The 12,422-nt window shown below is 44.8% G+C and overlaps 1 protein-coding gene across 10 annotated transcripts in view; it reads left to right on the top strand.

The window, feature by feature from the left end:
- The first annotated feature begins 1,508 nt into the window (after positions 1–1,508).
- The window catches only part of TANC1 (tetratricopeptide repeat, ankyrin repeat and coiled-coil containing 1), a 252,857-nt gene continuing 241,943 nt past the window's right edge, over positions 1,509–12,422 (top strand). For 7 of the 10 annotated variants that reach the window (XM_044934943.2, XM_044934933.2, XM_044934929.2 and 4 more), the window contains exon 1: positions 1,511–1,683. The gene's annotated coding sequence lies outside the window, so the exon portion shown is untranslated. Of the gene's footprint in view, positions 1,684–12,422 lie in introns of all 10 variants that reach the window. The other 3 variants (XM_044934922.2, XM_044934949.2, XM_044934939.2) reach the window with 3 other exon arrangements.

Genomic DNA, 12,422 nt, shown 5'->3' with positions numbered 1-12,422 from the left:
ATCTGTTGTTGAAAGACTGGTAACTTTCATGCATTTCAAGAGAAATTAAAACGTATTACCATATTTTTCAGCAATGGGACATTTCAGAGTGAAGAAATAAGTCACAGTTCTTCTGGTTCAGTAAGTTTACATTTTATTTTAAATATTCATTTCCTGCTTTATTTCAGGAAAACTTCAAGGTCGCTGGTATGTTTACTGCTCAAGTATCAACATAGTAATAATCAGCACTTTGAAACTGTGGGTGAAAAATCCAGCAAATTTCAGTCATCTTTTATTTATGTAAGGAGATTGTGTGGCATCTTACTTCCTGTCCCTTTTCACAGGAACTTTAAACATGGACGCTCCTCTCCCGGGGTATCTTTATATTGGGAAGCTCTGCCTGAGGTTGAAGTTTTTATGGGGGAAATTGTTTAAAAGACAGCTGTCTTTAAAGGCGTATTTGGCTCAGCAAGGTTAGGGGTTGCCAATAAATCCATTTATAGCAACTTCTGTATTCCCTGCTCTAAGACACATGATTGGGGTGACCCGTATATGATTCCCGCAGGCCATGCAAGGCAGCGACGGTCCTAAGTAGATCGCTCTTAGACCAAGGTTGGTCTAACGGGCTTCGGGTGTGGAGTGGGTTGCGCCCTGCGGGCTGAATTGCCTGCCTGGGAACCCAGGGTTCCCGAATCCATAAGCCCTACCCCAGCTTTCACTCTACTGTGGAATAACAAAACATTTTGGGAACTCGGGAACTTAATTTACTGCTGCTGACGGAAACAATAATAGCATCTTTGTGTATTTCCTGCCTCCATACCTCCCTCCTCCCACGATACAAGCATGACGTTAGCACTCCATGTGTGTGTGCACAAAACACAGGGCCACCCGTGTGTGTGTGTGTATGTGTGTGCGTGCAGACAACACAGGGCCAGCCCGGAGCGGTGGGAGGAGGCTGCAGGGACACGGCCCCGGGGACGTCCGAGGCAATCACCGGTCCCTGAACCTCCCTAATTCGAGTTCGGGAAAGAAAAAGACACAGCAGGCGAGATGCCCTTTACACCTCCCATCTGCTTTAGCTCATTCTTGCCCTAGAAAGTTAGTGTGTGTAGTTAAGTGAGGCAGAGAAAATTCAAGAAAGCCACACAAGTCACCCTAAAGCATCCACCAAAACTTCAGCTTGCTTAATTGCTCCCAGATGTCCTCCTCGGCTGTTTTCAACAAGCAGCAAGGAGGGAAGGCCAGGCCATTTCACTGATTTTTAGAGGTTGAAGAAAAAAAATACAATCACCCATTTTGATCCAATCCTGGAAGGGCCCAAACGCAGCCGCGGGGACTAGGCCCCCTGAGCGAAGCTAGGGTCCCTGCAGAAAGTTCGCGCGCCGCGTCCCACTGGTTCCGGGAGCCGCCGCAGCCCGGGGCGGGAAGGGACGCGGGAGGCGCGGCCCGAGCGGGCGCGCGAGAGGAAGGTGCCTTCGGGAACACGCGCAAGGGCGGGGATTCGCGCTGCCAATGAGGCCCCGGTGTGGGCTGTGCGAGGCGGGGGGACGGGCCGGAGCGCAGCCTTAGTAGTGGCTGCTGCAGGAGCAGCGGCCGCCTTGGGAGCCGGAGGAGAGGCAGCCGCGGAGCGCTGAGCTGGCCGCGCCCCGAGGCCCGGCCCTGGGGGTGGGTAACCGCGCCGAGGAGCTGGAAACTTTCCCGCAGGTAACTCCCGCCGCCCTGGCGCCGCCGCCGGCCTCCGCGAGTCCCGAGCCGCGCCAGCTGCTGCGGTGCAGAGGGGAGCATGGGTCTGGGGAGAGGAGAGGGTGATGGGGAGAGTGGAAAGGCATGTGGGAAAGTTTCTGGAGCTTCCCTGCCCCCCTTCGTTGGGCACACCCGGGAGCTTTCCGGAGATAGGCACGGACATGTTGTGCGCTCCGGGCCTTGGTCCTGGCGGCTCTGGAGGGTCGGTGCCTTCCCTTCGCCTGCCCTCCTCGCCGGACCAGTCTGGCCCCGGGCAGAGCTGAGGTTCGGGGGCACCGGGATCTTGCGGCCGCACACTTGAGTTTCGGGACCACCTCCGCTCGGCGCGCCTCCGCGCTCCCCTTTCCGCCTCCTCTGTAGCTTTCGGGCTTGGCAAGGGCCTGGGCTGCGCCTGGTACCTGGGGCGGGGGAGGCGGGAGAGAGGTGCGCCTGGCACGGCGGGGTCCAGAGTACCCCCGAAGTGTAGATGAGCGCGGGTCGCGAAGTTGGCGGGTTGAACTTAAGCCTCTGGGGGAGTGTAGTGCCCCACTCTGAGTCGAAAGTATTGTTCGCTTCCGAGAACACTGCGATGAGTATATCCGTGTTCTTTTGGGGGTGGGGCGAGGGGGGTGAGCAAGGATTAGACATTGAGAGAGAGTTCGAGATCAGGATTGTGTTCTTGGAGAATGAAGGTGCTCACTTCTTTTGGGGGACTTATGTCAGGGCGCACGTTCTTTCTGGGAGACTTTGGGGTGCGGGCGCGCTGCTCTGGGGGTGTGAGGGGCTCCCGGCTTTGGCGCGGCAGCTTTCCGGAACGGCTGGCAAGGAAGGAAGCCCCAAGGCATTATGCGCCGTGTTTGCAGACAGAAACGTCTCTGAACCGGCGTTTTCAAAACTTAGTTTACTTATTGTGTAAGGCTCCGGGAGGAAATGCGGCGGTGGTCAGGTAGAATCCCGGCGCCGCGGCCAGGGTTTCAGAGGACAACGGGCTCGGCGACAGTCTTCCCCTCCCAGCCCCCTCCGGCCCACTGCTGACAGCCCCAGATCCCCGTGCCTCGAAGGATGGGACTCGTCTAGGTAGCTCTGTTCCCTGCAGTGGAGTCGGCTCCTGGAGGTTAGGAGGGTACCTTCATCTTGAACTTGACCCCAGGAGCATCGCCGTCTGGGCTAGATACAAGGAAAAAGGAAGCTGAATCTTCCCGGGGGATGGGCCTCGAACTCTGGCAAGGAAAGGAAGAGCTTGGTTTAGAATCTTTGAGGAATGGGCTTAGGACTGCTGAGGTCATTAACTCCAAATGCCAGGCCATTAGACTGCAGAAGTTAATGTGTTTGGAGGGGGTGGGGATGGGAGAAGAAAGGAGACACCTGGTTAGTTGGTGCGGAGTTGGTATTTCTCTGTAGTGGAAATGAAGGGAGTCTGCCTCTCTGCTTTCGCCAAAGCCGCTACTCACTTACTCTCTTTTTTCCTTTCCTGGGTCTTTTTTCCCTTCCCTTATTCCTGCCAGCTTGGCACTCCTGGGGAGAGGCTGGGGGAGGGAGAGAAGAAAGCAGTTGGGAACCTTCCCTGGCCAACTTGGAGGTATTTAAGATCTGCTACTAGGAAGATTCCAGGATTTTAACAGCTGCTTCTTGATTGCTGGGAATGAAAGAATTTATGAGCCACCGAGAGCTGTTCATTATAGTGGTAGTCTGAATGTTTTACTCCTCTAAGCTACTTAAAGACCTCACAAGGGACCTTCCCTAGGGATGCCAGTTTCTGCAAAATTTGTGTCAGCCAGAATGCTTGGTGGGTGTCAGTGAGAACTCATTGTAAGTATATCTTGGCTGTATTAAGATGAAAAGTATGTGGGAGTAAAGGAAATATGGTATCTGACATCCTCAGGACTTCCTCCTAGGGTTGCTCCTGTTACCTGCCAAGTGAATTCGGTCCAGGCTTCCGGATTGTTGTGATTTGACAATAAGAGGTGGGAAATAGTGTCATCGATTTTCGTGGAGGCAGGAAAGTCCAGAAATAAATTTAAGGTCACTTTTCATGACCCTGTCTTTCAGCTGTGAGTCTGCAAACTTAAGTTTTGCTGGGATGTGGGAGCCATGGTTTTCCTGCTTTTTTGGTTTAGCCACCAGAATGTCTAAATTATCATCATTTATGTCCAGCGTGGAACTAAAACATAACTGATTCATAGTCAGCCTTTTTCTACTTCCCATAACAGCCTGTAGAAAAGAACATTTTGTCTCTTTAACCACAATTTATTTGGTGCCATAGTGGGTTTTTGATAGTGGGTGATTGAGGGCACAAATTTCAAGACAGTGGAATTTTCTCGATTAAATTGTTCATTTTTAGGCAACATCCCCTTCTGAGTTGCTGATTAATTCTTTATCTCCCAGGAACATTAAAATCAGTATCCCTGGGCTGGTAGAATTGTAATCCATATTATAATGATGCCTGCCGGCATAGCTGGACGTTTGTGTTATGTTGATATTTCCATCAGGCATTTCTAACCCAGTTGTAAAGGTTTCTGTCTGGGTTGGGTTGCAAGTAGGCTGAGGGTCTCATAGTCAGAGAGATGGCTTTGTTTTTTACCCTTCTGATGAAAAGTTTAACTTGTTACAGGAATAAAGTTTACACAAGCAAAATAATGCAGAGGAAATATATGTATTGCTGGGGAGGGATTTGTATTAGTTCGCAGGATAGCTTTGTTTTGAACCATCTTTTAAAATGCATATTTCAATAGAGGAAAAACTAGAACCTCTTCCTAACCCCCTACCAGTTTACAGATGTTGTCAGTATACTAGGTTCTTTAGCCTTTCTGGGCCTTAGTTTTCTCATTATCATTTCCTAAAATGAGATTATCTTTCAACTATAAAGTTCTGTGACTGTCCAATAGTTGGAGAAATGTAGGTATTCTGGAGCTAGTTCTGTAATATTAAAGTAGTACTTTGGCGTTCATAAAGGGCTTTACTTACATATTATTTTCTTAAACCCTTAGTTAAGTAAACAGGCTGGGCAAATTAGATCAGTTTGCTTGATATCATCTGTAAACAGTGGAGGTGAGCTTGAACCTAGGTCTTTTGATTCTTTCTATTCCAACCCCCATATCTGTCTTTATTTATGAAGTCACAAGTGAATTGGCTAAAACTTGGCAGACAGACTTAAGTTACTATGTGGCATTTTCTCATAATATTTCATTTATGAGTTACTTGGGTTTCAGAACCCCAGGGTTAACATCTATGCTTTGATGTCAGAGATTAAAAACAGTTCAGTAATAATGGTAATAGAACATTCTCCCCAAGAGAGTTTCAGAAATTCATATACCTTAAATTAATCATTTGTTTATTTCCAACTTATTTTTTTATTAAGTAGACTTCAGGATCTGGTGTGATTTATAATCCCCATTTGTAACCCAGATAGCATTCTTATGGAAATCACTTCTCAAATCTGTGCATGTTTTTTAAAATAAGTAATATATCATTTGCTTTTCATCTTGGTATCTCTCAGCTGAATTACAAAGCCTGGATAAATGTCCCATTTTTGGTGAAATTGTTCTTGGGCTCTTTCTACTGCTGTCTGGATTAGTCTGATTTTGCACCACTTGCTGTGCAAAAAAGAAAAAAAATTCTTCTGTTATGCTATTGGTTTAATGGTAAAGAAGTGGTAGGCTGCAAGTGACCCATTTTCACGGACTCTAAATGTTTATACTGTGTCCTGCTTGCCTATTTAAGAGTACTGAGTACAACTTGACACTCATTTGGAAGCTGGTATGGATTTTCTTTAAAGGGTTCTAAAATAAATTATGTGCTATTATAGACTCTTCTATGTCTGAGCAACTTGTCCTTCTTCAGCTTCTTAAACTTATACTCAGAAGACGGTCTTTTCAAAATAACTAAGCAATTAATGAGTACCCGTTGTTGTTCAGTTGCTAAGTCGTGCCCCCACTCTTTGCAGCCCCGTGGACTGCAGCACGCCATGCTTCCCTGTCCTTCACTATCGTCTGAAGTTTGCTCAAACTCATGTCCCTTGAGTCAGTGTTACTGTGTAACCATCTCATCCCTCTTCTCCTCCTGCCTTCAGTCTTTCTCAGAATCAGGGTCTTTTCTAATGAGTCAGATCTTCACATCAGGTGGCCAAAGTATTGGAGCTTCAGCATCAGTCCTTCCAATGAATATTCAGAGTTGATTTTCTTTAGGATTGACTGGTTTGATCTCCTTGAAGTCCAAGGGACTCTCAGGAGTCTTCTCTAGCATCACATCTCTAAAGCATCAATTCTTTGGTGCTCAGCCTTCCTTATGGTCCAGTGGCCATTCTGACTGGTGTGAGGTGATCGTAGTTTTGATTTGCGTTTCTCTAATAATGAGTGATGTTGAACATCTTTTCAGGTGTTTATTAGCTATCTGTATATGTTCTTTGGATAAGTGTTTGTTAGGTCTTCTGCCTACTTTTTGATTGGGTTGCTTGTTTTTCTGGTATGGAGCTGCATGAGCTGCTTGTGTATTTTGGAGATTAATCTTTTGTTTCATTTGCTGTTATTTTCTCCCACTCTGAGGGACCTATTCCCTGGTGCCTCAGACAATAAAGAATCTGCCTGCAATGCAGGTGATCGGGGTTTGATCCCTGGGTTGGGGATCCCTGCCATTGAGAAGAGAATGCCAACCCACTCCAGTATTTTTGCCTGGGAAATCCCATGGACAGAAGAGCCTGGTGGGCTATAGACCATGGGGTGGCAAAGACACTACTGATTAACTAACACTTTCACATCCATACATGACTACTGGAAAAACCATAGCTTTGACTGTACGGGCCTTTGGCTGACTGTAAAAAGGCTGCCATTTCCAGGTGTGTGTGGACAGAGAGAGTTATGAAGCAGTAATAAAGTTGGGAGAAGAGTTATCAGTGTGCTAGGACTCTTGCCTGGAAAATCCCATGGACAGAGGAGCCTGGTGGGCTGCAGTCCGTGGGGTTGCGAAGAGTTGGATACGACTGAGCGACTTCACTTTCACTTTTCACTTTCATGCATTGGAGAAGGAAGTGGCAACCCACTCCAGTGTTCTTGCCTGGAGAATCCCAGGGACGGGGGAGCCTGGTGGGCTGCCGTCCATTGGGTCGCACAGAGTCGGACACGACTGAAGCGACTTAGCAGCAGCAGCAGCAGAAGGGGACAAGAGCAGCAAAGCAGAAGAATGGCTTCTGGTTTTTATTATAGGGGAATAGATTTTGAAGGATAGGAGAGGACTTTAGGTAAAGAAGGCTCTCGAGAAACATCTTGTACAGAATAGAACAGGTTCTGGTTTGGGTTGGGTTTCCATGTTACTGATGGAAGTAACCCTCCTAGGATAGATGTCCTCTTTAGGGGTTCCCAAAGGTGTGTGTGATCAAGGAGAATATTCTGGAAAGAAGAGTTGCATAGGTAGAAATGTCAAGGACAAGAAAAGCATTGCAAAGGGATGGCATAGTCCCTGGATTTTAGTCCCCACAGATTTCGCCACTACCATGAGGGAATTTATTAGTAGAAATCTTCCAGTCACAACTATATGTAGATGTGAACCCAAGATGTTCAGCTGTATAGCCCAGAGCCACGGTGACTCACCACCCTCCCTTCCATACCCAGAAGAGACTTAATACCTCTGTGAGTTGGGGTTGGATTTGGGGAAGTCTCTAAGCAACACTTGGATGTGATCTTTTCATGCATATATACTCATGCAAAAGTAGGATTGTATATTACATGAACTTTTAAAGAAATACGAAAAAGATTTGACATAAAAAGGTGCATATAATGTATTTGCACAGTTTAGAGTACAGTGTATGCTTATGTTATATGCTCCCCCTGCCCCACCCCTGTTATATCAATACATTCTTTAGCACAGCTTTAATGGCTATTTTGTAAATTCATTACATACATTATTATAATTTGTTTAACCAACCCATTTTGACATTTAGGTGTTTGGAAAGAAATGTCTTAGGCTATCAGAGCCCTTTGTCTCAGGATGTGATTTACTCATCATTAAATCAAAGGACCCAATAAAAAATAAAGTAAAAAAAAAAAGTCAGAGAGCCCAGCACATAGGGATACCTGGCTGTTAGTAGCTTCAGAACTTCACATCCTCAAGAAACTGACTCTGAGGACTGGGGGCGGGGATGGGGGGGGATGTGGGGGGGGGCAGTGGGAAGGGATGGACTTGTACACATTGCTATATTTAAAATGGATAACCAGCAAGGACCTACTGTAGAGTACAGGGAACTCTGCTCAATGTTTTGTGGCACCCTGAATGGGAAGGGAGTTTGGAAGAGAGTGGATTCATACGTATGTATGGCTGAGTCACTTTGCTGTCTACCTGAAACTATCACAGCATTATTAATCAGCTATACTCCCAATATAAAATAAAAATATAAAAAAAACCCAAAAATAAAACTGAATCTTTGTTCTCAGTTCCAATTTGGGAAAACCCTGGAGAGAGCTCAGATTGGCTTGATGCCAGCCAACAGAGAGTTACAGTTGGCAAGTTGGGTTAGGTCCACAAGATGGGACTGTGGGGAGACAAAGTATCCCACACAGAAGGGGGTTATTTTTAATGGAAGAAGGAGTGAAAGTGGCTCAGTCGTGTGTGACTCTGTGACCCCATGGACTGTATAGTCCATGGGATTCTCTAGGCCAGAATACTGGAATGGGTAGCCTTTTCTTTCTCGAGGAGATCTTCCCGACCTTGGGATTGAACCCAGGTCTCCCACATTGAGGGAGCTGGGTAAACAAAAAGGGCTCGTTGCCTAATGCAGGATAGGTTTCCAGAAGTGGAATTGCTGGTTATAACTCCATACCAATATGTGGAAGAATATGAACCTTTTTAATGCTTCTGTGATATATACACTGTAGTCTTGAGAGTAGTAGACTTTTCCACATTCTGTGGGTATCTGAATGGCTGCATGCTCAGGCATTTGGGTAATAGGGTATTGAATTACTGCAAAAAAAAAAAAAAAAAAGAGAGTTGGTCATTATTCCCATGTAACCCATTATACTCCCTTCTGTCTGCCATGCTTTATTTTAAATTACTGGGGATTAGTAACATCAATTATTAATGTTTATTGAGTGCTTGTTGACTCTGAGCTAGATGACTGAATTTAAAAAATTACGTGGGAATGAAACAGTGTTGTTCTTTCTTCATCCATTGTCCTACATACACAAAGCGCTGTGGCAGAGGTAGTCTCTTGCCCATACCACAGCATTCCCCTTCCTGGTCCTCCCTTCCTTCTTGTGGCTTAAACCAGCAACCCTTTATTTGCTTGGAATTCAGCAGCTGGAGCTGAGTTCTGCTGGGTGGTTTTTCTGCCTGGGTCTGGGCTCCCTCAGGCTCTGGTGGTTGCATGATTCATTGCGGGGACCACTGCTGTAATAATTCACCATGTTGCTTGATAATATGACCCTGCTTTCGGTTAGTTTTCCATTGCCCATGTGTTTCAGGGTAAGTTGGGTGTATTTTCTGCCCCAGGTAGTGAATCGTGATTAAGCCAAGTCAACTTTAGTAATACCGTACCTGTTGCTAGTGACTGGTTAATGAGTAAGGGTGTGACCAACTATATTTCCTACCATACTGGGAGCCCAATATTGTCAGCAAAATAAAACAGGTTGAAACTCTGAAAATCATAAAGATGTAAGGGGCCTAAGACCACGGTGACTTTTTTTTTTAGTTGCAGAATTAACCAACCCTGAAACCACTGTGACTCAGAACTTCTTATGTGGGGAATTTTTTTTATTATTGTTTGAAGCAGTGATTCCCCACGTAGAGTGTGCCAGACCATCCAACATGGGAAGAAATATTAGAAGTTTGTCGAGAAAAAAGCTTTACTAATATTTAACAGATGAGTTGACACTAGTTGGTATATCTGAGAGTCTTCTGTACTTAGGTTATACAAGGTCACCTGAGGGCAGAGGAGGCATTTTACAACCTGCTGGAATTGACAATGGCACTCTCATTCCTGTTCTTGCCTTTGGTGAACTCTATCCATGTAAACAGATTTATGGGTTATATCATCTAGTTTTAAGTAAATTGGCTCCTACAAAATAGGCAAGTGGTTTAAAAAAGATTCTTTCAAAGAAAGTTAAATGATAATGATGTAAATCTAAAATCCATAGGAATAAGAAAATGTCTTATTTGAGATTAGGAAATTACTTTTAAATCAAATTTAATGAGTTGGCACCAACATTGTGTATAGAGGTATATTAACAAATACAAATAAACTTGAGAATACTGTTTGAATCATTCTCATCCTTTAAAGAGTTTTTAATGGATGTTTTATCATGTATGAGTTTCCCTGGTAATTGATAACTCTAGGGCTTCCCTTGTGGCTCAACTGGTAAAGAATTCACCTGCAATGCAGGAGACCTGGGTTCAGTCCCTGGGTTGGGAAGGTTCCCTGGAGAAGGGAAAGGCTACTTATCCACTCCAGTATTCTGGCCTGGAGAATTCCATGGACTGTATAGTGCATAGGGTCGCAAAGAGTCGGACATGACTGAGTGACTTGAAGAAGAAGTGTTTTAATTACATATAAACTATTGGGGGATATAGGTTTCCCTTTTTTTTTTTTTTTTACTGTTAGGGCTACATGATCAAAAGGTTTTGAGACCATAGTTTAAGTCACTTGTCCCTTATTTTCATGTACTTGTGTTACTTAAAGCCAAAAACACCACAGCTAATGTAAGGACAGGTAAGACCCCTGGCAGTTCCCATCTAGGTTTCAAGATTCTCTGTGATATGATTTGTAACTTTCTTTACCAGACCCAATTGGCCTCTCTGTTTGTCTGCCACTGAGCCCCTGCTGGGTCCATTGATAACCTACATCTTTTCAATTTTGCCTCGGAGGACCTGTTCTCCCCTCCTCCTACCACTGAAATTTTCATTGTCCTTAAAGGCTTAGCTCAAGTAAATAGTGCTTTCTCATTCACATTTTTCGGATTTCCCCCTTCTGCCTCTAAATGGTTCCTTCTCTTTCACCTCCCTAGCACATTGCTTGTACATTGATTATAATGTTTTTCTCTGTTTGCCTTTTTATTGAAAAGTCATTTGCCTGCTTGCTTTGCCTATGGGTCGTAGGCTTCTTGGTGGTTGGGGTCCGGCTTGCCTTAGTCATTTTACAAAATTGCTTGTTTCCCCTTCTGAGGGAAAGGGAGGCAGGCAGAGAACTCAACAGCTGTAAATCCCCTTCTGTGCTGATTACCATGGGGAGGGTGTCTTTCCTCCAGCTCTCTGCAACCTTAGGAGGTAGAAAGTGTCATATACCTGTGAGGGATCTGAGAGCAGGGAGCACACACAGTCAAGACAGGAGGATCCGGGATCCAAACCACGGTCACTTTATATTTCAAAACTGCCCTTATACATGTTGCCTGCAGTTACATGTTGTCCTTCTTTCATGTCGGAACACTGGCATGAGTGCAAATGGAAAACTCCATGGGATGTTGCTACAAAAATATTCCTGGACCATCCTGGGCAGGTATAGTGAGTTCAAAGGAGAGTCTGCTCTCCTTATGCAATAATAGGAAAGGCCTGGAGGATTTTATGTGTGTAGATCTAAATGCCTATGGACAGTTAGCTGTCTGCAAGTACCCCCAAGCAAAATCATGGGCAATAAAATAAGTCCCTACAATAGGGTCTGGCCTAAGAGTCCCCGTTGAGAGACAAGTGGTGAGGCTCTCTACTCTGCTCAGCTGAATCAAATTGTTTATGCTTATATTCTCTCTGGTGAGGATAATTGAGGGTTGATAGGTTGTCAGCTTTCAAGTTGAACCATGTTAGATATATGCTATCATGATGGAAAACAGGCGTCTCTCCAGGGTTTTGAGGGTCAGATGATGGAATGTATATGAAAGGGTTTTGAATGTTGTAAGTTGCCTCCCAGATGCAAAGGAGACATCAAATTTGATTCTTTCCTTGTCGTAGTGACTTCTAGCTTAGATTTCTTCGTTAGCCGTTTTTGTTCTCTTTTAAGTGAATTACCAAAGGATTTTTTTTTTAAGTGTTGGGGTTCTTAAATGGAATAGGATGCAGTTTTTCTAAACAAACAAGCAAACAAAGACCCAAAACCAAACTACAGATATTAGTTCACAGCTTGCTATAAAACTTTTAGCTGTGGAGTAAGTAGAGTTTGTGGTAAAGTGAACTTATCTTGGGATTTAGTTGTTCAGATACCCAGAGAATCCACTTATGAGAATGGAACCACTTCTGGTGCATAAAGATGGGGGTCTTTGAGGTGAGTTCCTGGGAATCCTTAAGTACCATCAGTGGTTGAAGAGGTTTGACTTGGGGTTATATTTTGTTTTGTGTTTTGTTTCTGGGAAGCCAGTAACTTATTTTGAGGAGTCATTGCAGAGGATTTGGGGAGGGACCCTTCGAAATATCTCTAGGTAGTTTTGAAAGTGAAAACTCAGTGTGGTTTGAAACTTAAGAATTTGAAATCTATTCCATTGAAGATTTCCAAGAAAGTAGTTGTGAATAACTAAAATTTTGCAGTGGCTATTTTCATATTACAGAGCGTGACATAAATTAAAACATGTTAGTTTAACAAGTAAGTTACCAGAGAAGGAACTGGTGATCCACACCAGTATTCTTGCCTGAGAAATCCCATGGGCAGAGGAGCCTGGTGGGCTACAGTCCATAGGGTTGCAGAGAGTCGGACATGACTTAGTTACTAAACCACCACCACCACCACCATGATAATAACTTTCAGATTCAAAAGACAG

Source organism: Bubalus bubalis, chromosome 2, assembly GCF_019923935.1.
Source record: "Bubalus bubalis isolate 160015118507 breed Murrah chromosome 2, NDDB_SH_1, whole genome shotgun sequence".
NCBI classification, from domain to species: Eukaryota; Metazoa; Chordata; class Mammalia; order Artiodactyla; family Bovidae; genus Bubalus; species Bubalus bubalis.
This window is presented reverse-complemented; position numbering and strand designations above follow the sequence as displayed.